This window comes from Ambystoma mexicanum, chromosome 3p (genome assembly GCF_040938575.1).
Source record: "Ambystoma mexicanum isolate Mex_15411 chromosome 3p, UKY_AmexF1_1, whole genome shotgun sequence".
Classification (NCBI taxonomy): Eukaryota; Metazoa; Chordata; class Amphibia; order Caudata; family Ambystomatidae; genus Ambystoma; species Ambystoma mexicanum.
The window spans coordinates 825758906-825784514 of record NC_090925.1 but is presented as its reverse complement, the minus strand read 5'-3'; positions in this window follow the sequence as shown (position 1 = coordinate 825784514).

Sequence of the window (25609 nt, the reverse complement as noted above, 5' to 3'; positions counted from 1 at the left end):
TCATTTTAGGCATTGACTTACACATACCTTATTTTGCACCCATGCAGGTGATGGTGGCTATCCCTTGAAGTCGTGGCTCCTCACCCCTCTCCGGAACCCGCAGAACAGGCACGAAGAAGACTACAATCGTGCCCATACCCCTACCCATTTGGTGATCGAGCAGACCTTTGGCCTTTTGAAGGCATGGTTTCACTGCCTCAGCAGGTCGGGTGGGGCACTCCTATACGGGCATGAGAAGGTGGCCAAGATCATCATGGCATGTGCCAAGCTGCATAACATGTGCATCCGAAGGAACGTGCCTTTGCCCCTGACATTGAACAGCAACCACCAGGTGAGGATGAAGATGATGAAGAAGATGGGGTTGCACATCATCCAGGTGGTGATGCACAGGAGGGACGTGCTGTGCGCCAGTCTGTGATAGGCCAATATTTCTAAGACACATGGATGCAGAGGGTGCCATGAATGTGGGACTCAGAGCACTGGGTGTGGGGGTACATGGACACTGTGCACTGTAAACCAATAAAGCACACATACACAATAAGCAATGTCCAGTCATGTGATTTTTTTGGTACACAACGGGTGTATTAAACAGGAAATATGAAAAAAGTGCTCTGACCCTCCACCTCACACACACCCCCTCGCCCTACAACTCCCCCACACATCCCCTCCCCCTACCCCTACAACTCCCCCACACACCCCCTTCCCCTACAACTCGCCCACACCCCTCCTCCCCCCTCCCCCACAACTTCCCAACACATGGTGCAATGGTATGCTACATGAGTATGCTTAAGTCTGCACATGCAGGCTGACCCTGCTACTTCTGACCTCTGTTGGGCTCCGGGGGCGGCATGTCGTTGCACCGCATGGTGAGCACAGACCTGCGCAAGGGGCTCGTCTGTGTGGAGCTGGACGATGACCCTGTGGCCGCATGCTCCACTGTCGGGGCAGGACGCTGAGCCTCCAAAGCATCAGCAATCCTGGCAAGGACCTGCCTCACTCTCGACAGCTCCTCACAGATGCGTAAGGTGCTAGATTCTATGGCCCCTTTCATGGCCGCAGTGTTCTCTCGGGCCTCCTTCCTCGTCAGGTCACCATCTGCGATGTATTGTTTTACAAGGCCAGTCAGCTCTTGCTGCCGCCCCTCCATTTGTGCCATTCTTAACTCCCTGTCCCGGACCCCTGTGGAGGTTGATGGGACGTCTGGCCAGGTGCCCAATTCAGGTGGGTCCTCTGTGGGGCTCCAGGCCTCTGGTTCTGCCTCTCCTCCAGACTGGACGCAAGTGGTGCCATTGGGTGTGCTTATTGGGGTGTACTGGGGTGTTTGGCCGGGGCTGGGTGTGCCACCAACTTCCATTGAGCGGTTGTCCTCCTCAGGGACACATACCTCGCCTTGGGATTGTTCTTCATCGCCACTCTGGGACGTGGAAGGCCTGTTGCTGTCTTCCTTGGCCCTCTTTGACAGAATCCTGGCCTGTGCAGCAGAGTCCTGTGCATCGCTGTGGGTAATAGAGCCTGTGGGGGACTGAAAGAGGCACGGCATCAGTGATGGTCGTACATGCATCATGCATACAATGGTATTAGTGCAGTTGTACACATTTGATGAGTTGCTGTCTTACAGTTGTGGCATACAGGTTCTTTGCTATATGGTGGGGTTATTCAGGCATACGTCTGGTTCACACGTGTAAGGTCGTGTATGCTGTGTGACATGCCTTTGTGTTGTGGACTGCGTGCAGTGTGACACATGCCGTTTCCCTGTTTGTGGGGTGTGTCTCAGGTATGGCATTGGCATTCTTCATGCATTTGAATGTGACGTTGCTGGGGACAGCATCTAGGCAGGGATGTGTCCATGTGTGTGTGATGGCCCATGCATTGGCTCATGTCACAGTCACATTGGTGGCCCATCATCATACTTTGCATTACAGTGGTTTGTTTGGACACTCACCTCCATCTGGCGATGACGGCGCTCCACGTTCCATATCTCCCACCCCCTCTATGGACTCCATTCCAATGGTGCTGGCACAGGTTTCTTCCCATCGGGTGAGTTTTATGGGTGAGTTCTACCCGCCGCCAGTAGCCAGACCCTGGCTCCGATAAGCTGACAAGATATTGTGCACACGGAGGTGCAGGTCATCCCAGTGTTTTTTTACGTCATTTGTTGTGCGGGGGTGGTGCCAACCACACTGACCTTCTGGGCCACTAGCTCCCATACTTCTTTTTTTTTTCAGCTGTGCAGCTCTCTTGAGGTCTGAGGCAAAGACCACGTCTGCATTCTCTGCCAGTGTGTCGACCAGCATGTTTAATTCATCCTCTGAGAATCTCTTTTTTTATGGCCTTTGGCATAGTTCTGGAGGTGTGGGTGCAGATGTAGCTGGTTGTGTGATGCTCCAGGTCCTGTATCTCGAGGATTGTAATGGATTGTGTTTTTTAAGATGGCCGCCGTGCCATTTCCCTTTCCGGCGCAATGACGTTACTTCCGGTTCCGGTATTGCCGGGCCCGGTATTGCCGGGCGCGTTAATGCCGGGCCTGTTAATGCCGGACCCCTTATTTAGTGGTGGATGAAGGCGGAGAAGGTGCCAGTGCTTTCCATGATGCCGCTAACAGGGGTATTGGGGTAATTTACGGCATGCCGGTACAGACGATACCGGCATGCCGCTACACGCGTGCACACATTCTCGCAATCGGCCGCTGTTAGCGGCGTCAATGCTACCCGGACGCAGCATTAACTCCAGGCCGGTAAGATTTGGTTATTACCACGATTTTTGTAATCAGGCCCAACATCTTATATATGAAGGCACCAAAACTACAATATCTCTTTATGCTACATGAGATCGAGGGTTTCAGACAGGATTCCGGCATGCAAATTAACTGGCCTAAGTCAGTGCTGTATCCCCTACATGGCTCCAGTGGGAAGGGATTGTACGATCTACCACTTAAGGTGTCAACTGACTCCTTCAGGTATCTAGGGCTATGGGTGAATGCAGATTTTGAAATTATGACCAGGAAGAACCTGGAAAACATGGTACCTAAATTAAATAATTTGGCGACTACGTGTGCTAATCTTCCTTTGTCAATTATGGGAAAAATGTCTGCTAAAATGGTTATCCTACCAACTCTCTCATTGTTTACAGGTCCTGCCATTGACTATACCAATTGCACTCTTTAAGAGACTAGATGTGATGGTGCTTACATTACTTTGGGGTGGCAAAAGCCTGAGAATTGCGCTGTCCAAATTTGACCACCCCACAGAGAAAGGCGGGCTGGGCGCTCAGGATGTGAGTTTGTACTATTACACAGCACCTGTACAGCATGTGGTGTCATGGTAGGGTGAAGGAGTGGGGGATCTCCCAAGCAAAATGATACAGGTTATAGGCGGAGAACAGGAATTGTTGAACCTACTTTGGGCGGATGCAGAAAGAATCAAAACTCTAACGGTACCAGTACGAGTGATGCATCACATTTGGCCCAGGTTAGACCCACGAAAAAAGAGTAGGTATGTAATAGCGCATGAGATACCGTTATGGGGGAACTTCATATTCAAAGGACCTATGAGCTACACTCATACGGGGATATGGGAGAAAATTGGTGCAGGACACCCAGGCAGAACAGCTGCCAATGTATACGAGGGCATCAGCGCGTTGGTGTTTCAGTAGTTCTGCTTGAAGTGGTATCTGCAAAGAACCTCATTTCTTTCATATGCCGCAACAATGACAGTTCTCCGAGAACTGTGGGTGGACTTCCCCAAAATACCCTCCGAGCATTGAGTAGTAGTAACAGCAATGAAGTCATTAACAGTCGGGGGAAATGTGTTACAAGTCTACACAGGGCACTTATAGCAGGCCAGGTCCCAGGAACAATGAATGTAAGGGGGAAAATGGGAAAGTGATTTGGGTGTAACCATAGATAAGGCACAGTGGAAAGTGAACTGTCAGCATGCCAGACTAAAATTGATACAATACAAGTAAGTAGACAGAGTATATCAAACACCTGAGCACGGACATACATTCTCCCGAGAATGCTGTGCTAGACACCATAGATGCACCTCGCAACCAGCCAACTGCTTGCATGTGATATGGAACTGCCCGCCAATTGGATCCCTCTGGCAGCCAATAGGGAGGCAACTTCCAGAAATGACAGAATGAGAGCTAGTCGTTGAGCCAAAGCCCTAAGCGGATACATAGTGTCAGGCTGTGAAGCCATGGACCACATGATGGTCCGCCCACATCGTTATGTGTGAGTCCGCTGTTGCGGGCTGTTTGGGGGAAGGAAGTGACGTTGCGGGTTAGGGAGGGGCTGGCCGGAGCACTGGCAGTTGGAGTTTGTATGTTAATAAAGGTACACGTTAGTAACCTCGCTCCGTCTCCTGCCTGGTCCTTAAGTGCGTGCATGCTGAATGGAAGCGGCCCCGTGGAGTTCCTCACACTGGTGATGAGGAGCTGGATGCCACGCATGCCGAGGGTTGACATCGGGCAGTAAAGCGCGTCGGCGCCCCTCACACGCACTGGACCCTGTGCTGCATAGCACACGAACCGCGGTGCCGCCCACGGAACAAAAGGGCTGCATCGCGCGTACCAGACAAAAACCCCCACCCGCAGCACAAACCGAGCGCAGACAATGCCCTCAGAACCACGGGTGCAGAGTCAAGCACCGAAGCGGAGCGTAAGAGGCTGGCTGCGACAAGACACGGCCCGCGGCAAAAGTCGCCGGCCCGCCCCTCCTCCCCACCCGTACAAGGAGACACAGGTGAGAGGCAAGGGGAGCACGGCTAACAGGCAAGGACTGATAACTCATTCCTGGAGGGTAAAGCCACAACTACAGGGGTGTGTGCCACGCCCAAGAATAAGGCACACACGCTGCAGCCAAGGCATCTGGGGCCATGGTCACCCTACATAGAAAGCAGTTGAGAAGGCAAAAGACATAGCAATACTGCATCCTACCCACACTGTAAGAAGCAGTTACCCCACCCCATATTTGACACGAGACACCCCTCTGGTGATTCAAGATGACAGAATAGGAATCATCATCCGCACCCACAGCCTCATCCTCAGCACCCACAGCCGCAGCAGCCGGCACAGAGGGAGCCGTAGGAGGGAATGCCGTCCAAACACCAGCGGCAGGAGGGTCTGCGCAAGTGATGCACATGCCGAACCGATTTGACGTCCGGGACAAAACGAATCTAGGTCCCAGGTGGGCCACATGGCTGCGAGACTTTAAATTTTACGCAGGAGCTGTAGGCCTGGCAGAAGACGACAGGCTGAAGTACAGACTGTCCATGGCGATAGGGCCAGCCGTTAGGGACAACGCAGGCGAGCTAATCAATTGGGACAGGGGGCGGAAGACAGCAAAATAAAGGAAGCCCTTGAAAATGAAGCCAGGCAAAGGTGACCCATCTGCTCCAAGTGGGAGTTATGGGTCAATAGCCATTTGGTGGGGCTGTACGCCATCAGGTATAAACGGGGCAACCCATGTTGCAGCCTCTTTTTCTGCTGCTTCACCTGTAGAGTAACAAGGCGGTCCGCCGGTAGATAGTTCAAAAAAGGATGATGGAGACAAGCACACTGGGCACTGCAGGCAACGGGATACACAGTATACTACGTTAACTTCCTGTTTTCCTCTTGTGACTTTCCTGGGAATCTACATCCTCATCACTGGAAGAATCTGGTTGCATCATTTGGTCTGCTATGTAATTATTGCATGTTTCTCCTACTAAAAAAGAAGCGGCTGTCCGAGAAAACATACTTGGTTCACCACTATTTGACACTTTGTGAAGCGAAAGAAACTAGCACTTGGAAATTGAACAAAAGTCAATTCACATCAACCTGAATTCTCTCTTAAGAAACTGTGTTTTTGTTTATAATGTATATGTCCTGATGAGGTGCACCAGACGGAAATTGTACAGACCGTTATGGCAGCCCGAAACTCGAGTCGACAACACCATAGAGCCTACTCCTCCCAGGGTTGGCTCTAATTTGGGTTTATATAGATAAAATATGGGAAATAATATGTGTCCATAAGTAATCATTTTGGAAAATCTACCCAGTGTTTTATTCTCAAAATATTGTTAATTAGGCACTTTGGAACAACCAAGATATTAACCCAAATGGATGGGATGTTCTGAGTTACAGAACAAAATTATCAGGATCGCGTTTTTTTGCACAAGTATGAGTGGTGTCTTCAGTGCTTAATTTGTAAAAAAAATAAGTGCCAGTGCCCAAAAAATATTGGACCCATAATGTCGGGCACGGCGCCATCCGCAGCGCCGCCCTCGGTGCAGGCGCGGCTCCTCCCTCAGTGCGGGCGCGGCACCACCCTCAGCACGGGTGCGCCTGCCGCCCCAGTTCAGTGCTAGACCTACCTAGATAGGCCCACCACCAGCCCATCACAAAGCTGCTGCTCTATGTCACATGTTTGGCGCTGCAGAAACTGCTGGCACAGGCTGGTAGTAAATACGCAACTAAGACATGCTCCTCCTGTAACTCCGCCTCGATGCCCCCGGGCTGTGTGAGTGCTTTAAAAATGCAAATAAATAAAAAAACATTCTGTTTCAGTCACTGTTGCACTGTATTTGTCTCTACCCCTTCTGCCCCATCTGACAGTTTGTTAAAGTAACCAAGTACTGTTAATCGGTTACCTCCAGGAAGAGCACCCTCCCTCAGCCCGTTCTTCAGTCACCTCATCCAGGTGTTATGTGTAATCAATTTACTCTCGAGCCCCTATCAGTCATCACATCTCATAAATGCATCCCCCTTCACCCTTCCTTCAAGCATGAGCATGGTGATGTATAACTTGGAAAAAGTCATTTCTGCAAGACGTTGTGAAATCAACAGCCTGTGCTACTTCAGCTTTAGGGCCTCTTTCAACCTTAACACATATTAAAAAACTAAATATGTTTTGTCACCCAATATTCAGGAGCCAGAGGAGAATGCATATTCGGATACCTCCTTCCCACTGACATGTTCTTGACATACTTCACTAAACTGCGGGGTGTAACAGACACCCACTTTGCTAGCTGAGGATTCCTATCTGAGGATTGCATGTGCTCTCATTTGGAGCACATGCTCGGAGCGCATTGTACCCATCTTAAGGGGCCACATCTGGTGTATAAACCACACATCAGGATATAAAACATGCGCTGGAATTATGTAAGGAAATGACAGCAAAAGACGGTTGAGAATTATACACGAATACTCAACTGCTGCTTTTATTTACGACGACAGATTAGTGGGCACGTGCACCATGTTTATCCCCTTCTAGTTTTCCATGTGTGTATCTTTAAGCCTGAAAAGGCATTTCAGAAGTTCGTCTTTGCATTGGCTTTTCTCGCGAAGTGCAGCCAGTTCGGTTTTGGCCCAATACGTGCACCGTTCCGGGTCCCCTCACTGAAGCTCGTTTGTGAACTATTGAGGCCGATAACATTAAAAGGAAGAACAGAAACACCCAGGCAAAAATTCACAGTTCTAGTTTCGCTTAGATGAATGCTATCCAGGGTCGGACTGGGGCATACAATTGTCTCGAGTCGGGCTCGGCACCAATGAAAAAGTGGCCAAAGTTGCAAACGACAATTAATTCTTTTCGTGACAGACACTAGTGGGACCAAGCTGCCGCCCGTGCCCTGCCCGGTCCTGGGCTTTGTCCTGCCTTGCCTCAATCACTTAGGCTACCATCCATGGGGCCACCACCGCCACGGCCATGCTGAGCCTGATGATGACAAAAATAGGTGCGCGGCGCAGCGGCCCCCTGGAAGGTAAGATTTTAAAAGAAAAAACGTATATTTGGGCAGATGGGGCCCACGAAGTGATGGCCCACAGCCGCCACTCAAAATAAGTTATTTCTTTTAAAACCACCTTCTGTGGGGCGGGGCCCCGGCCACCGGCTCCACGGAAGGTCAGGTTTTCAAAGAAAAAAGTAAAATACATACTTTTGGGCACAATCCACGGGCCCGGCCGCCCGCGGCAGAATCAGCCGGCAGCCCCTGGTCACAGAAATTGGCCTGGGCCTGGCACTGACTGCAGTCAGCAGCACACTGCACACAGGTCACACAGACAGAAGCCCGGGCCGGATGGGCCCCTGGTGGGGTCTTAACTCCTGGGCAGTCAGGACACCACCAGGGGACCATGCCGCTGCCCGGGCCCCGACCTGGGCCTTCCTTGCCTGATCACTTGACTGTGACAGCCTCTGGCTGCACCGCACGCAGCAACAAGTGACTTACCTGCTTTGCCAGCTGGGACTTGGTCTCCTGTCGGGGCCTCAAGCTGGGGGGGGGGCGGGCGCGCACACTGGTACCCGCACAAATGAAAAAGCAGGCAGAGGGGGCCCCAGGAAGCAACTAGGCTGCACCACGCAGTGCAGCAGGACAGGCTCTCTCTCTCACAAGTCAGGACCGATGACGCCACGCCTCGACACCTTCACAGTAACTTGTGAAATGAAGGTGCCGCTGCGCTGCCTCCTGTGGCAACAACAACACGTCACCATGTAATTTCACTGCCTCAGATGAACAGCCAATGAAAACTGCACATTCTGTGTTACTATACAGAATGTATCAAATACTGCATAGTAACAACAGAATGGTAGTTTTCATTGGCTGTTTGTAACAGTTTGTTGTTCATTGCTATTGCTGTTCCCTCCCAGGCCCAGCCAGCCATGGCCTGCAACCTGCATGCACGAGAGAGATCGAGATCAGAATGACAAATCCCAATGGGCCTCATTACGACCCTGGCGCTCACGGAATGAAGGGTGCCGGTACGGGACCGGCACCCTTCATTCCGTGAGCGCTGATTACGAGGTTCCATTTGTGGGACCCGGACCAGACGTCTGGTAAAACCAGACGTCTTTTCCGGGTCCTGCGAGGGGAAGAGGGAGGTAATAAGGGGCCACTTGTAATGTGCCCATTATTACCTCCCTCCCCATTCCCATTGAGCCCTATAGGGGCTCAATGGGAATGGGGAATGGTTCCTGCAAGGAGGAATTACCGGGTCCTCCTATGTCGGAATGACCTGGTAAGTCCCTATTGCAGGAACCCAGTAATGGAGTCTGGTTTGGAGGCAGCCATGGTGCTAATAGCATCATGGCCGCCTCCAAACTCGTAATGAGGCCCCATGATTTATAATCGAAGCAAGGCGAAGTGGAAGAACAAACAAAGCAATGGCACGTGCGCTGGCTCCGCATGAGTTCCGGTGCCCAAAAAAGAGTGCCGGTGTTGGGCACTGGCAACCACCCCCACAAATTAAGCACTGGGTGTCTTTTGTGTGTATGGTGATGAAACAATATGTGAGGAATGATATGTGAGATGTGAGCTTTTTTTGTTGGTGTGATAAAATGGGTGTACTTGACAATTGGTTTTTAATAGATGTGTTATTAATGTATTAAATATATTCTTTTGTAAATGTTTTTTATGATTAAAATATGACAAATAAATTTAAAACAAATTAATTTTGATATGCTATTTTGTGTCCAAAACATACACCCTTTAAATAGGGTTGCTGTATTGGAGGGAATTATGCAGCGTCTTCACGCATGAATGTGCATGAATCAATGATAAGAAGGTGTGCACTTATCCAAGGATAATTGCATTTTTGTTTAATCAATTGGGACAGGGCAACATACGAAGAGGTATATCACAAACTGTCCGAATATTTTGCTACACATACCAATGTTGACTATGAGCGCCATATCTTCCACTCCACCCGTCAAGAAAAAGGCGAGTCACTGGACAATTGCGTTAATCGACTGCGCATCAAAGAAAAGTATTGTGAATTCCACCGCTACTCAAACGAAGAAGCCCTAAAATCACAGGTGATTGGAGGATGCCAATCTCAATCATCCAGGAAACAACTGCTACAATAACAAAGATCATTAGAAGAAATCCTGGCCCTAGCCAGAATGGAAGCTGTGGTCGAATCACAACTAGACAACCTAGGCAAAATCAACATCCAACAGCCCACGGGGCCCACCGACACAGTCAACAGACTAGACTCAGCCTCGACCCCAGCGGCTGGACGTCCTGAAGCCACGTGCTACAGGTGTGGAAATGAATACCCACACACAGGGGACTGCCCCACCGTAGGACAGCAATGCGCTGCATGTGGGGGCATGGACCACTTCAGGGCAATGTGCAAAAACGCCCCCCCCAGCAGGTTCCAGCAGGCAGAGAACACAAGACCGCCGCAGGATGACTCGACACAGTCCAACAAGTAACTGAGCCGATTGGGACCACAAACCCTCCCAGAGAGAAGATAAGGACCGCAGGAACTCCGACGCCAGGGAGGAAAGGAGGCCACAAGAAGGGGGAAGTGCACTCAAAGGAGAAGATTCATCCGATATATAGAAATGCGCTCACCATCCAGCAGTGAGACACCATCCTCAGAGGATGACCAAGGAAGAAAGGCTACGTGCGGGCACTCAACAACGCGACAGCCAACCAGCACAGCCCAATTATCACACTACAAGTGAATGACACCCCAATCGAGTTCCTAATTGATACGGGAGCTACAGTGAACATTATCTGCCAACAAGCATTCAACACCCTGTCCCGCAAACCAAAGATCTGCAAGGCCACTGTCGACATATACCTATACCGGGCGACCACCCCATTACCGTGCAAAGGCACCATCGCAGCGTGGTGCGCACACAAGTCTCATCCGGCAAAGATCCCTCTACACATCCTAAACACAGAGGCCAACAGTGGATGTATCCTCAGTTTCAAAACAGCGGTCGACATGGGCCTAGCACATATTCTATACCAGCTAATGGCGCACAAATACTTTGCCACACCCAAGGCGATTCATGAAGCATTTCCGAAACTATTCAAAGGGCTAGGCAAGCTGAAGAACAGAAAGGTACAACTCCACATCAACACAGATGTGCCACCAGTGGCACAACACTACAGAGGCATACCTATCAATATACCAAAAACAGGTAAAGGAGGAACTCGACAAACTGATAAAGCTGCAAGTCATCGAGCCAGTGCAGGGGCCCACACCCTGGGTGTCACCAATTGTCCCTGTCGAAAAAGAAGTCACCAGCCGATTGCATACGCCTGTGCATGGACATGAGGAGAGCCAATGTCGCCATCAAAAGGGAGAGACACCAAGCACCGAGGATTACGGACATGATCCACCTCCTCCATGGTGCCAAGGTCTTTTCAAAACTAGACCTCACAAAGGGATATCACCAGATCGTAATAAGCCCCGAATCCAGATACATTACGACCTTTGTAACACACTTGGGCCTGTTTCAATACAAGAGACTCAGTTTCGGCATCTCATCGGCTGCCGAAATCTTTCAAGAAGAGATCCACAAAGTCATCCGCCATACTGAACTGTCTAAACTACTCAGACGACGTGCTGGTTTTCAGAAAAACAAAAGAGGAACATGACACAGCACTGCACCGTGTATGTGCCGCCATGGAAGCGGCGGGCCTCACACTCAACAAAGACAAGTGTGAGTTCGGCAAGGGCTCACTGATATTCTCTGGGCACATTTTTTCAGACCAGGGCATGTGGCCAGACCCTGAGAAGGTCGCAGCACTCAACACGACGCTACCCCCCACCAACACCTCTGAGCTACGCTCGTTTCTAGGACTCGCATGCTACTGCTCGAGATACCTCAAAGACTATGCGACGGTGAGCAACCCATTACGCCTGCTCACACGGAAAGATCAGCCCTTCACGTGGTCAGAAGAATGTCAGCTAGCATTCGAGTCCATCAGATGGTCCATCTCAAGAGCGGAACACATGCCATATTTTGACTCCCGGAGGGACATGGAGATCATCGTCAATGCCATCCCCGTAGGGCTGGGGGCCATCCTATCCCAGAAAGACCCAGAGGACCCGACAAAGGTGTTCATAGTGGCCTACGCCAGCAGAAGCCTCACGTCCATGGAACAGGCCTACTCCCAGGCCGAGAAAGAGAGTCTAGCCGTAGTGTGGGCCTGCGAGTACTTCCACCTATTCCTGTATGGGAAAGAGTTCACAGTTGTCACCGACCATCAAGTATTGCTCACCATATACAGTGACCCCAAGTCCAGGATGCCGCTGAGGATTGCAAGGTGGGGGCTGAGGCTACAAGACTACAAATTCAATATCAAGCATCGACCAGGAAAAGAGGACAATCCGGCAGACTATTTGTCCCGACACCCATCGGGTTCTGCCTAAACTCAACCGTTCATAGCAGACGCATACATTAACTACGTCGCACACCACCTGCAGCCGTTCCCCATTAAATGGGAGGAAGTAATAAATAAATCTGAACAAGACCCAGCTCTACAAATTGTCAAACACTGCATACAAACAGACAAACGGACACACATGAAACAACGGGCAAGACAAGAACCGGAGAAAGTGAGAGATGACATCAGGTGGATAGACCAAGTGAAAGACGAGCTATCGGCTGTGGACGATCACATCATACTCAAAGGCTGCAAAGTCATCATACCAGAAACTCTGCGGGAGAGGACAATACAACTAGCCCACGAAGGGCACAGAGGGATAGCGGCAACAAAACATCTCCTGAGACAAAAAGTCTGGTTCCCAAAGCTCGATGCCATGGTGGACTCACTGGTAGGTGGCTGCATGACGTGCGCTCAACTTGCACCTCCGCCACACCCCAGCCCGATGCAAATGTTCAAGATGCCAGATAGAGTCTGGGGCGAACTGGCGGTAGACTTGTTTGGACCCATGAGAAATGGCACATATGTACTAGTACTCGTAGATGAACACTCACGGTTCCCGGAAGCACAGATCGTGGAGAGCACGGCGGCCACCTGCATCATACCAGCCCAGGACCGCATGCTATCCGCGTATGGTATCACAAGGGTGATAAAATCAGACAATGGCTCACCCTTTGCCAGTGCAGACTTCCAGAACTTTGCCCGGTACATGGGTTTTCACCATAGGAAGATAACCCCGAGATGGCACCAAGCGAACGGCACAGTCGAGAGGTTTATGGCTAACGTCAAAAGAGCTCTCCAAGTAGCCAACATACTGAACAAGCCTTTTGAGCAAGCCCTATACCAACTACTGAGGGAATACAGGCACACCCCGCACAGCACCACGGGGGTCTGCCCGGCTGACCTCATGTTCCACCGACCAGTAAAAAACAAGACTAACGGAAGACCCGACACTGAAGCCCTTGACACCCCTGGAGCTTCAAGCTGGAGAAAAGGATCGAGAGGAAAAGGAGAAAATTAAGTAAACAGCTGACACGCGCCGGCACACGTGAAAGAGTCAAATGTCGAACCCGGCGACAAGGTGCTGATGTGACAGATCACAGGCAGGAAAGAAGATGCGTAATTCGCGCCTGAACTACTGACAGTAACCTGCAGGAAGGGCACCTTGGTCACTGCAGAGAGAGAAGGACGATCATCAGTAACCCGAAACGTGTCTCAATTCAAAAGGGTACGAACACCCCTCAGCAGGAGGTGGGAGTCAAATGAAGACCCCAGAGACAGGCCAGAAGAAGATGAACCATACCACGGAGACCAGAACACAATAGACGACGAGGGTCCGGACGTGGCGCACCGGAAAGCGCCCGCCACCCAACCCCAGAAAGGTCTGGACGACCCCAGCGGAGCCTTATGAAACCGCAGAGACTCATAGAAGAAATGGGGTAAAAGACTGTTTGGTGAAAGGAAGTGACGTTGCGGGTTAGGGAGGGGCTGGCCGATGCACCGGCAGGTGGAGTTTGTATGTCAATAAAGGTACACGTTAGTAACCTTGCTTCATCTCCTGCCTGGTCCTTAAGTGCGTGCATGCTGAATGGAAGCGGCCCCCTAGAGTTCCTCACACATAGGAAGATAATCAAGACATGTATCGCACTGGGATTCATTTTGATGGTGCAGAAGCGCTGAACTGTAAGGCAATGGAAAGGTAACACTGGTCTGGCCTTTAAATGCATCTCGTCCTTAGCACTTAAAGGGTTAAAGATTGGATGAGGACTTTGATAAGATGATCTACTGCCGAAAAAGATTTACATGCACAGAGCGCTATAAGGGCAGGGGCCGAAAGCCTTCCATCTCAGTGGGACGAGTTTTTTACTCGACTGCATTAATATACATCCAATTTGAGAACAGCACGACTTGTAAAATCTCTCTCTGCGCATAATCCGGAAGGGTATATTTTTGACTAAGCACTGCTAAGTATTTCGCAGTTGTGTTTGAGGTGGAGTTTATGAGGCGCCAAAAGGACTGGATGAAAACTCTAAGGCCCTATCAAGTGTATGCCCGTGGCACAGCCTTCTAGGGGCTAACCAGGAGGATAGCTCAGCGGCAACCTGCTCGCCTTGGAAACAAGACGATAGGAAGCAACACAGGTTCGATCCTGGGTCGGATAATAGTGGGTCCATAAACATGGCCCCTATACCTAGAGCACACGCAGGGGGAGTGGCATCCTTGCATGCCTGCTCCCCCTGCAGCAGGCCAGCATTGTTTGGTTTGCAGTGACAGTGTGAAATGTGTTATAATAAAACGACTGCCTTTTTACACCACAAATGTGAGAAGTTGGTCTGGCCTCAGTTATTTAGACAATGTGGGCTACAATGGGATGGTATGTATCTTACCAGGTGGTGGTTAGGGTACCCAACTGCCCATGTTATCAACACTACTGGAAATTATGCTCCATTTATGTGATGACATCTATGTCGGTAATCGTTTCATTATTTGATTGCAGTTGTTGTAGTGCTCATTTAACATGAAATAAACATGTACAATGAAAAAATGGACAAAAGACTAAACCTAAGGTGTGCTGCGGCCCCTCCCACTTGCAACACCCGGTTGGTGCTTCTGCCTTTGCTCTACACATGCGTGCGCACAGTCCCGCTTTCCCACAGTAATGACGTCATTGTTTGGACACCCAATCTTGGCTTCAGAAAGGACAGAGGATGCAGTAAGATTGGTAGATCGATTTACATTTCTCTGCACTGTGCCTGGTGCTCAATTTCAGTGTTTTTGAGCGGTAAGTTTTGAAACACAAACATTTAGAAGTCAAGCATTTTGGGAAATTTTGAATAAAAGGATCAAACAGTAAAAATAAACACGATAAAGAAGTTGGGGTGACGGGGGCTTACATTTCAATGTTTTACAAAAGGGTTTCTTTGTCTGCCTTTTTTCATTTAGGAAACGAGGAAGGGTCCTCTCAGAAATAGTGTGAAATTTCACGGTGTTTTTTTTTACCATTATAATTTTAGAAACAAATGCATAACTGCGCAGTGGGTATCAAGAATTTGAAGAGGTTTTCCTTCGTTGCCCTCCTATTCTCAAACATAACAATAAGCCAATACATTCAGCAAGAAAAGCACATCTTCAGAGAGGCGTCGGCAGGGCAAGGCCCGCCCAACCCCAAATTTGTACATGCCCACTCAGCAGCACTGTGTGTGCATTTACAGAAGTTAATGTCATTTCGGTGGGCCCAACTACATTAGCTTTTTTTAAAAAACATTTTTTAATTTGCTTTAATTGATTGAATTTTTTTTTAGAAGAAAACCAGTAGAGAAAATCAGATCCATTTCATCCCATGTTATTTTTAAAATCTCAACTAAATGTCCTGGAAACTTTGTTTAAAAACGTTAACACTGCTATCACGTATGAGCTCTGGCTGCCCGTTCATCAGAATGGGCCACCAATCCTCTATGTCATGTACAAGGTACTTAGACATCAACTGTCCAAATTGCTTCCTTCTCTCGTTGTTTAATTGGGGACAAAATAGCAGGAGATGCTTCACTGTTTCCATGACTGAGTCCTTCTTGCAGAAGCTACAATCGTCCTGCAAAGATTTAGAACGCATCGCCTGTAGTTCCTGTGTGAGTAGAAGGTTTAGTCAAGCACTGGGAAATTGGTCTTGATACATTCTGTTTGGAAACTTTAACGGGTAGGTGGGCAGAGCGTTCAGTTTCCTTGTTTCTCTACAGCTTTAGGTCCCACTTGTTAGACATTCCTGGCTACGCCTCTGCATCTTCATAGCCGATTCATGGACACATCTGGACTTGCAACACGTTATGTAATGTAAAGGAGGTGTGTTTTTGCCTCCCATCAGAGAAGGTGTTCCTCTCATTCTGTCACCTTGATTTCACACCCAAACGTCCGTACGCTTCTTGAGAAACCGGTTGGGCCGCATACTTTGCGTGGTAGCTGGCTTGCACCAGCCCAATGACTGGTTGAACCGACGGTTCCTCCCGTGCTATCCGGGACCTGTAAACCTATAGGAATCCAAAAGAAGGAGTTGGAATGGAGCCTTCCCATTGACGCTCTCATTCATGGAAATTACAAACTGAGATGTTTTTAGGCTCCAGCACATATCTTTTATGGTTCATGATAACCAATTTAGCCTCGCTACATTTTAGCAATTGGGTTTCAAGTGAAGTCCACCCACACCAAGGCTACCAGCGCTTTGTAATGTTTGACTTATGCTGAAGGCTTTACCATTAAATTGACGAAGAAGACCTGAATTGAGTGTCTTCCGTTGTATATCCTCCCTTCTGGCAAGGTGACAAAATATATTGTCACAAAGTGAATATGGCATCAAAAAAGGTCTGACACAAAACTTTTTCTTAATTGCTCTTCATTCATGATTTCTCACAGGGGCATAACTTGAAACTCTAGGAGGCAAATCTAGGGATAGAACAGTCAATCTTTAGCAGCTCTGCTCCCCCGAACTCCCTTCGGTTGTTGAGGTGAGTGTCTGGTTGGTGTGCTGCATCAGCGTCTCCAGAGTTGCAAAGTCAAAAGTGGAAACAAAGTCCTCCTGTTCCTAGGTTAGCCAGGGTTTTTCACCTTACCAGCAGCTTGCCTGGCCTATCCCGCCAGCACTTGTTCCCAACGTCTACCCATCTCTTATTTCCTACCTTGCCTCTTTCCTTAATATCTATCTGTCGCTCATTGTCAACTTTTCCCTCATCCTTTAAACATGCCTCTATTATTCCAATCTTAAAGAAACCCACGGCTGACTCCCTGCTTGTTTCAAATTCCCGTCCTATTTCCCTATTGTCTTATCTTTCTATACTACTTGAACGGTTGGTGTACTCTCAAGTTTCTACTTTTGTTTCTAATAATTCTATACTTCGACACTTTCAGTCAGGCTTTCGCCCCTGGTACTCCACTGAAACGGCTCTTCTTTTCATTTTGAATTCTTTGCTTACTGAAGGCTATTCTAAACACTCATCTCTTCTTATTTTGCTGGTCTTTCCGCTGCTTTTGACACTGTTGATAACTTTTATCTTGGCTTCTCTTTCATCTTTTGGTTTTTCTTGCTCTGTTATTTCTTGGTTCCAGTCATACCTGTCCCAAAGAACCTTTTCCGTTTCTCGGGCCGGCAAATCATCTCACACTTATTCACTTGCTTATGGTGTCCCACAAGGCTCCATTTTGGGCCCTTTTCTGTTTTCTCTCTACACTTCCCCTCTCGCTGCAGTTATTTCCTCGTTTGGTCTTTCACATACTTTTTATGCTGATGATACTCAGCTTTTTCTGTGCTCCTCTTCTTTCTCTTTTGATATTTACCTCAGACTGTCCTCCTGTTTATTAGCTATCAAATCCTGGATGCCTACCCACTATCTTACTCTTAATGCTGCTAAAACTGAAGTTCTTTTCTGCTAACACTCTTCCTCCCCGATACCTCCCTCTTTTGGTTCGTTCCCACAACCCCAGCTCTCGATTTCTTCCACTGCTCGTAATTTTGGGCTCCACCTTGATTCTGCCTTTTCCTTCACTTACCATATTTCACTGACCTGACGCTCCTGTCGCTTCCATCTACATAACATATGCAAGGCCCACCTCTATCTTAGTTTTCAAGCCAAAAAACTGCTGATATCCTCTCTGATCTTTTCCAGACTGTTCTACTGTTCCACCACTCTCTTCGGTATTACTGCTACTTGGCTTGCTTCCCTTAAATCTCTTTTTAATGCCTCTATCCATCTACTTTGTCTTCTTTCTTTCGGTGACTCCATTTCCTCTTCCCTTTCTACTCGTGGTTGGCTATCTTTCCATTCTCAACTCAAATTTAATTTCTTATGCCTTGTTTTCAAATCTCTCCATGGTCTTGCACCTGAATATCTCTCTTCCCTGGTTTAATTCTATACTTCTCTCCAATATCTTTGTTCTACATCCCAATTTCCTCTAGTAGTTCCCCGTCCTCTCTGTGCTCAGTCTCGCTTTCAGCCTTTTTCCCATCTGGCAACCTTACACTGGAATTCCCTGCCTTATTGTCTTAGTTCTATCTCTTCCTACTTCATGGACGTAATTTCACCAAAATGCCAGGGGTAGCAGAAGTGATAGCACATGACCCTTGACCTCTGATGACATCATAGGAAGTGATGCCACTTGACTCAAACCCGAAGTGATACCACGGGAAGCGATGGAACACAACCTTTCACCCTTTGACAAAACAGGAAGGGGCATCACATAGAATTGTTCCTAAATACACAACGAAAATCGCGATAATGTGATATACATTTTATATAAGAATGGATCACCATATGTATCGTTAATATTAGCGTGTATAGGCCCATATTACCAAATTACTGTGAATTCAAGCAGAAGTCCAAAGCCAAATGATAATGATGTGTTATTCTAAAGCACTTGCGCTTAAGCGCTTTATATAGAACAAATATACATACAATATCACCCCACCTGTGTTGTAACTCATTTATCGACCTCAGAAGGATGAAAGGCTGATTGAGGTGTTTAAGAACAGACTAACTCAGTGACTCACCCCCTGAAGTATGCCTGAAATAAACCTTTAATGAGACTAGCAATTATTGTATAGAATTCCAGAAAGACAAATTATTTGTTATTCCTGTTCTTTCTTATTTAGGGTCACTGCTCAAAGTGTTACATTTGTGCAACACCCTGTTATTTTTTTAAGCGGCCTGAATAAGAATGCCAGCCACTCCAGAAACAAAGAGCCAGCCGAGGAGCTTACAATGAAAAAAATACATATATTTTTTTTAGGGGTAGCAAGGGAGACCTGACAACGGCCAAGTGACGTCGCTGCCCAACTCCCTTTTTCATAAGTCGTTGAAGTCCCACCTTCTTCATTCTGGTTAATAAGACAGATTGCTTTTATTTTTATTGTAGTCACCATTCATTTTTTGTACTGTCCTGATTATAAATATATACAAATAAATACAAGTGGCCCATCCTTCCTTTCTGTGTGTCTGCGGTGCAAGCCAAACAGGACTCGCAACTCTATTTTGGATTTACTATGTGTGCATGCACAGAGGGAGGAGAGAGCCTCACAGCAACACGCTTGATGGAGCCACGCTCTCTCATGCTCACATGGCCGGTGAACAGATTTTTCAGTATACAGGTAGATCCTTAACGTATGGCTTTTGGGTAAGGCTTTGACAACTGTGCTGAAACATCAGTGGAGAGATGAAAGGGTAGCCTTTGTGGAGGAGTACAAGCTGGTACAATGCTGATAGGGTCTTCTTGGCAATGTGTGTTTTGAAAGAGGTCATAGTCGATGGAAAAGCCAAGGGATTTCGTGCTGGCTTAGATTTCAGGCATGAATCTGTTGAGCTTCATATCAGTCAGCCGACTCTGTAGTTGGATATTGTGATGGGTCTGAAATGAGAGTCGGACACAAGGTATTCATATTCTCAAGTAAAGACATTTATTAAAACAAAAATGGGTTGGGAAACTGCCTAAATCTCCCTACCTACAAATCAAAACTAAGGATCAGTCCATGTCAGGAAGTCTGTAACTGAAAAGCCGTCCTTGTGTCCAAAATGTCATATCCTGACCCTCACACTAAAACAAAACAATAAAGTGTTTCTGGGAATTTATGTTTCTTTCTCTTGATGTTAGTAAAAAGTTTTAAAAACAACAATGTAGAAATCCTTGGATCCAGAGGGTGGTTCCCTTCCTCTGGTTTCTTAAAAAGGATAGCAAACATTCCACTTTAATTAACAGTTCCTTCGTTTCTTCACTGCAGTCACAAAGTTCAGTCTTTCTTTAAGACTTTCTTTAAATCTGCAGATTGCCTGGTGTACGCATCTGCCTGGAAACTTCATTCAATCTCAATCATCTGGTATACTCATCTGCCAGGATTTCTGTAATAGTTCCTTTCAGATAACCTGGTATACTCTCCTGCCAGGAATCTTTACCTAACTTCAACTGCCTGGTATACTCGCTGGCCAGGACTTCTCTTAATTGATTTACAATTCCTCAGTTATACCAAAATGGCCAATTCTCTGAGTTGGTATATTTGCTTGTGGTAACATTTGTTCAGACATCTCCCCCACGTTGGTATCTCATGAACCTGTATTGGTTTGGGGTTTTTCTTAGTGTTGTGTCTTGACTGCATTCAAACATTCTTCTTATGCTCTGTTCATCGTTAGCAATCTCATAATTATCAAACATGGGTTGGCACACTTGCCGGAATGCCCCGGGTTCCCCAGCTGCTTTGGGCAAACTCACCAGTCTCTTCCAGCATCTCTGACTCTGCCTGCGCCCTTTGTGTAACAGCTGCTTCATTCACTTTCCACCCTGGAGTCAGCTGAGATCTCTCCAGCATTCAGTGCGACTCTGCGGTCACACGCTGACTTCCTCTCTCGTTCTGGATGGATGGACGCTGCTTCCATGAGCAGCCTTACACCCAGGAGCTTCTGAACTGCCCCTCACGTCTCCATGGCCTTTCCTGCTCATCTGCGGCATCCCTCCTTCTGTCCTGGTAATGTTCTCTGTGTGTCGCATGCTCGCAAGCCACCGCCTGGAGTTCACCATCCTCTCCTGCACTTCTCGACTTAGGAGTGTGCTCACCATCTTTAATTTTCCCACGCAATGTAGGCTTTGAAAAACAACAAGCCTGCGTATTGTACTTTGGGCACTTGTTAGTGTGCACAAACTCTCTCATCCTCCTGCTCCTCGTTTCAGTACCCGAGTGATTACGGGAGTTGGAGTCCATGAATGTCATTGGGCTTCTACTTTTCAAATGGTTTCTCTTTGGATGTTTACAAGAAGGCATATTAGAAACAGAAGGTGGTATGTGTGAGGTGTGGGTGTTTGGGCCAAAGGTGGAGGTTTGTTTAGAAGGACAATAGGCCATTAGGAACTCATGTATTAAAGGTGCTTCCTCATGGGAAAGGATGGGGATACTGCTTTTTGACCAGGAGAGCCAAAACATTTCTCTGGTAGTTGTCTCCTGCCATGTGACCCTCCCTCATTAAACCACCCCCAGGGTCAGGATCAGGTAGCGGCTGCGGTCCCCATGCCACATGCAAGGAGGTTACCACCGGGGAATCAATGATGACTCCATTGGATTTATCACAGCATGGTTGGTGGGTTCCCTAGGAGAATACATTTAGTCTTTGTTGGATTGAGCTGAAGGTGGGAACGAATGATTGAGTAGATGAATGTCATTGATTCAATTGTTTTTTTATGTAAAGTTTTAGGTCCTCTGCCTGTTTGTGTACCATGATGTTGGTTATGGCAGGGAGTTTCCCCAGAGGTTACATGTAGAGGTTTAAGATGACAGGGGGACTCATCAGGTTACTGGGCCATGCTGTATGGGCTAATCTGGATGAGTTGGTCTCTTTTGGAGGGGTGAAAGACAAAGGACTGCAGAACTTTTCCATGAAAGCCCAGGCACATCTTGAGAAGGGCTTCATGGTCAGAGATGTTGAGTAGTATGAGTTAACAGGGTTCTCCCTTGTCCAGGATGCATTTAGCATCATCAGTAACTTGGATGCAGCGGCCGCCATGTTGCATCGTGATCAGAAACTGGATTCCTAGTCTTGAAAGATATAATGCTGAGTAATCCTTTAGTGTAACTGGATATCGAAAGTATTCTCAATCATTTTGCCAAGTAAATATAAATGTGTGATGGGGCAATAGTTGGCCAGATCACCCTGGTCTAATGTGGGTTTCTTCAGTAGGGGAAGTGTCTGTCTCATTTTCAGTGCATCTGAGAAGGTGCCTTGTGTGACACATGCATTGATGAAATTAAGTCGTAGGAGTGCTTCACTGTAAAGACCTTCACAATAGAGTAGGAGAAGATGTAATTTTTATAGGTGGTGGGTTAGAGGGCTATGAGGGTGTTGGTCAGAATTTTCCATTAATTGCCCTGAATTTGGTCCATCTTGAAATGGCATAGGCTGGTCTGGGAGGGAGATCTGCAGAGTGTTTAAAGGAGTTAATGTGTTGCCTCACCTTGTCCATGTAGATGTTGTTGGTAGTGTTGCATTTGTCTAGTAGATTGTGGCCTTGCAGGGTCTGGCATCAGGTTCATACAGTGCTTAATGGCTTGAAAGGGCCCTCTGCTCTTGTTGGTTGCTTCTTTGAAGGTTGTTGTATAATAGTTTTGGCAGTGGTGATGAGTGTCCTGCATGCTGAATGGAGGGCTTCCAGGGTGATGGGGACTTCTAGGTTGTGGGACTTTCACTAGCACATTTCTTGTATGAGTATGCACACTTGCTGTAAATGAGATCCTGGGTGTACCAAGGTGCGGAAGACTTTTGTTGGTTGAGTTGAAGTTTCAGTGGCCCATGAGTGCAGTTGAGTGCTCTGAGCTTGGCAATTACATTCTCTGAGGGGTCTGACGTGGAGGCAAGGTGATGAGACTTTCTTCCAGTGCTTCTATTGCAGAATATTTCGAAAGAGTAGTGGGATGCCTAGGTTAATTTGAGTTGAGGGGGTGGTGTCTGGTGGATTAGGATTGGTATGACTGTATGTTCAGTCCAATCCTAATGTAGGGGCGAAGGCATAGCATGGCTGGAGAGGTGGTGAATATCCAATCAAATGGGTTGCCTTTTTTGTAGGTTACTTCTGTGATGAGTTGTTTGTTGTCCATGGTATAAAACAGTTTGAGTAGAGGCACTGTTTCTTGTTGTTGTGGCTCCCGGGCAGGTTGAGCTCTCCAAGGAAAGTGTGTGTGTGTGTGTGTGTTTTTCTTTTTCTGCTGGCTTACCTGTGATATGTGGAATAGGGGATCTAGCCCTTTCAAGGCCCTGACAGGACCAAACAGCAAAGGCCATATTCTTGGTCTAACCTTCACTTTGGTTTCAAGAGTTAAGAAGGGAAAGAAAGTGGCAGGCAGACAAAAAGAGCACCAACAGAACGTGATTAGCAACTGGGCAGAACAGATGTCATGCAAGAAACAAAATCTTCATCTACAGACCAAAAAAAACCCTGATGTCTAACAAGGATATATGCCTTGAACTCAAACAATATTTGAAAATGAAGCATGGTGGATCAGCCTTTGCAAACATTTCAGCGAAACGCTGGACCTCTCTCCTAAGGATTATGCACAACAGAGGAACACCTGACCTTCAGGAAAGAACTAAAAACATGGCTTTGATTTGCTGACCTAATTTGCCAAACGATGGTCAAAGAGAAGCATGCATCTTTAATGAAAAGCGTTACAGCAGGGTGTTGGCTCAGGATTCCTGGGCCACTTAATCCCAGCATTGGCTTACTAGTGAAAGGTAGACCTAACATTGTTAATGTGAGAAACCTGAGGATATTCCCACCCGTGTTCCCCATGAATCCTATGCGCAGGTGTTCTGGGAAAGGCCATCTTTCTTGGATCCCGACCCTGTGGGTGGAGGAGCGAGGGAGGATCACCTGGGTGGACGGTCTGTGGCAGCTAATGGCCCTCTCCATGTGTCTGTGTCAGTCTTTATTCTTTTGAGATGGTTATCCACCTTCTTGCCGAAACACTCCTGCCCGTCGAACGGCATATCTAGAATTTCGCCTCAAACCTCTGGTCTGAAATGTGTCGCTTTCATCCAAGCATGCCTTCTCAGGGCAGTGCCTTGGGCCATCTGTCTGAAACCAGATCCCGCTACATCTACTGCCGTATCGATCATGTATTCTGAAGTGGCTTCACTATCTGATATGATTGACTTTGACTCTTCTTGAAACTCTGGAGGGAGATGCTTGGTGAGCTTGGACACCTTGTGCCAAAGTTCCCTGTCATACCTTGCCGACGTTGCTAGAGCGTTTGCTGCTCCTATTGATAGAGACTCTGTCGCAGACACCTTTCTGCTGATTACCTCTAGCTTCCTACCCTTATCCAGAGGAGTTGTTCATGGTGATGCAGAGTTTGCCAGCTTCTTTCTTGCCACTACTGTAATGATGGAGTCAGGCTTGGTTGCCCCCGTAAACATAAAGGTGTGCCATCAGGGGCCGTATATTGCTTTTCAGGCCTTGTGGCTTAGGCAAGGGTGTATATGGGGTAATCTACAGGATATGGTCCATAAGGATCATCTCGCCAATCTTTCAAGGACAAGGTGGAAGGGGCTCTGGTGCCCAGAGACAAAGGACGTGGTGAAGATTACCTTCGCAACAACAACATGCTTCAGGGCGAGGTGCTGTGTTTTCACCATTAGAACATGCTCTTGGGTGAGAGGCTTGGTCCTGGTGTGGGAGAGATATGCCTTTGCCATTTGGAAAATACTTCTTGTTCTATTGTAGGTGGCCCACGGGCCTCTTGCACCACTACACATGTTCTTTGTCTTTGCTAAAAACCATCCATAAAACTCCTCATGGACTGCATCAGTGCTGCATGCAGGGGGTTGGAGATGTCCTATGCAAACGGGTGCTGTGTTCTTTGGTTGATGACCGTGGTACCTCCAGTATGTCCTCTGCATCCGAGGGTGAACAGTCATCCGACAAAGATTTTTTAGTTGACGAGACATTGTCTGTCGACGGTGGAAATCGTGGACAAGAGGATAGTCATGGATGAGCTATGTTTTGACCTGGTCGTCGACAAGGATGTTTTCTCTGCGGATGAGGTCTTTGTCTTCATCAACATTAAAGTTGTCACAGACAGGGTTTTCCCCCTGGACGAAGGTATTTGGACGATAAAGAACATTCCCCCGTGGACGGGTTAGGTGTCGATGGCGTCTTTGTGGGCGGTAGTAACTTGTTTCGTGGATGAGTGTCCCTTTGTGGACGAGTGACCTGTAGATGGGACCTTCTTATCTACTGGTTGTTCAGGGGAGGACCTGATTGTCACCTGCTCCGTTGATCAGAGCCCCCTGCAAGGGGCTTTGGCAGAGAGCTCCTTAACTTTGGATTTGGTCCCTTTTACCTCCAGATGATGACGTTTGTGCTCTGTGGGTCCTTGGGAGCCTGCCTCTGTCTCCTTGACACTCTATGTCCTGGCTTTGGTAGGAGGAGAAGTTCCTATGTCAACTGAAGAATCTTTACTCTTAGGAGCATGCTTCTCAAAGGCTCTGTGAGAGGAGATGGGGATGTCTTAATGGATTCTTCATCTGAAGAAGCACGCTACTCTTCAAATGGAGGAGGAGCCTTCTGTGTTTGTCTTGAAGGATCTATTGAGTGAAGGTTTGACAAATCTGACATTTATGAATGTCATGTGGATATAGTCAGTTGATACACTCAGTGTGTGGATCCCTGATGAAGATAATGACATGAACTTCTCACAACTTGTCTCTGACCCCACCAACATAAAAGGATGCACCCTCAACTGGATACTTACAACCATCTTTACCATCAACATATCTCTCCTCTGCCCAGTCCCTTGTTCCAATCACCATCTGAATGAATTTAAACTACATCACTCGAACTCCCCGAACAACAACACCCGACCACCACCCATCCAAATCCTAGCGAGAAGCACTCGGAAGCACACTCATGAAACTCTTAAACCCACCTTG